Below are 2,160 nucleotides of genomic sequence, written 5' to 3'. Positions count from 1 at the left end.
GAGTGGGGAGCCTATCCTTTCTCCAGCAGATCTTCCCCACCCAGGAATCAAACTAGGATCTCCTGCATTGCAGGCGGACTCTTTACCAACTGAGCTATCAGGGAAGCCATATAAAGCCCTATACTTTCTTGTCATACTAATCCCATGCACCATCTTTTCAGGATATCAAAAAATTTATTTCCCCTGAGCCTTGTTTCTTTCCTTTGGCTTTCAGGTTCCCTGACTAGGGATCAAACCCAGGCACACTGCATGGAGGTGCAGAGGCCTAACCACTAAACCACCAGGGAATTCCCTAGCCTCATTTCTTTAAAGCCAAATATAATTTCATTAGCAGAGGCCTTGATCTTGTCAGTCTATGCTAATCTGAACCACCACTAAGCAAAGGAGATTTAAGAAATTAATTAAGAAAACTGCAGTCTGGTGAAGGACATGGCTAGGTGGATTCAAAAGGATATGTTGATAAAGATGGGGATGATGCTGAAGTACAGTGTACAGACTTACTAACACTACTGCTTTTAAGTTCTTTTCTTTGCAGGAACAGGACCCAGGTACCTTCATTCACTTATTTATGTACTAGAGATTCAAATTTTAAACTAGCTTAAACATTCAATAGGTTTTGCCCATTAAACCTGCTATGAGCAGGATTGCCATAGAAAGTTTCGGGGAAAGAAATCAAACAAGCAAAACAAAGGTAGACACAGTTTATTAACAGAACCACTCTTCCGTTAGACTCTTAAGTGCGTAAAAACAAGGGCTGCATCTTTGTGGTGGGAGCACTATAAATGTACTATATTTGTTAAGAGATAAATGTACTATATTTGTTAAGAGATAAATGTACATTTATGAGCACCATAAATGTACTATATTTGTTAAGAGAAAGAATGAGAGAAGGTGCATCTAGAAATAAGATTTCTAGCCTTTGTCCCATTCACTTACTCCCATCATGCTGTTTATGCTCCCCTGGAGACCCTGGCTTCACCCAACTCTAAGGGACAAATCATGGTCTCTCCAAGGCAGGCGAGATGCAGGATTATCTCTAGCATTTTCGGGAAGGGATGGGGCACCCATAGTAGAAAATCAAGCAACGCTGCTGACTCATATCTTTCAACTGCCAATTTTGAAAGGAGAGGGATTTTGTTGTTGTTGTTGTTATCCTTTGCTGTTTGTACTGAGAAACAAAAATAAAAGCAAACAAGAGTTTAAATACTAAATCAAATCGACTTGACAAAATCCTAAAGGTGCCTCTGGAGGTGAACAGACCTAGCCTTGTAAGCTCCCAAACCTCCTCCCAGGGCTGCCTGACCCCTCGGTGCTGGCTAATTGTAGCTCTGGGAGAAGCAGGATAAACAGACCACTCAGTGCTGCTATATTAAGCAGCACTAAGTCCAGTTAGTCAGCGCTGGCAGCAGGCAGCGCAAGAAGCACCTTCATGGTCCAGACAGCCATGTACTCCACCAGACACACTGAAGAAAAGCTGCAGCAAAGTCCAAAAAGTCCCTTTCAGGAAATGCCTCTTTGCCCTTAGTGAAACCTTGGCAGTCTTGCCAGGCCAGAGGTGACATGTTGACCTGGAAGTGCCTGAAAAATCCCACAGTACCTCAAGTTGAAGCAGCAGTCACGCTGCATCAGTGGCTGGCTCCCTTGCATTACTGGCAATCAGTTCAGATGTCACCTCTTCAGAGGGGGCTACTCTGGTGCCTCACACATACCTGGAGACCCTAGAGATGAAATCGCTGGCTCAGCCCACACAGCGCTCTAGTTGGATCTCCTTCCTGATCAAAGAAGCTCACTAAAGATGAGGGGTATGGCAGGGCCACTATCTGAAAGGGGGGTGTTGGCCCTTTTGATTAGTTGGTATTCAGGTTTTCTCTGCCTTTAGCTCCTATTGGCGTGAAACAATGGTGATTTTCACCCTGTCCTAAAACAAACAGAGCTGTGACTTATGTTTCCCAGCGTTCACTACTAATTTCATGCACCATCGGGTTTCGTGTTCTCTCATGTTTCCATTAAACCTAGATTCTCCCCCTGGGATGTTGGCACATTGTGCGGGGCACATTGTGGTGAGCACATCGTGATGGGCTGGCATGCTGGGTGTTGGGAAGAGGCTAGAACTAACTTCAGGAGAACTTGTCCCTCAGCGACATGCACCCATGAAATCTG

This window comes from Bos mutus, chromosome 7 (genome assembly GCF_027580195.1).
Source record: "Bos mutus isolate GX-2022 chromosome 7, NWIPB_WYAK_1.1, whole genome shotgun sequence".
NCBI lineage: Eukaryota > Metazoa > Chordata > Mammalia > Artiodactyla > Bovidae > Bos > Bos mutus.
Note: the sequence above shows the minus strand (reverse complement) of the source record.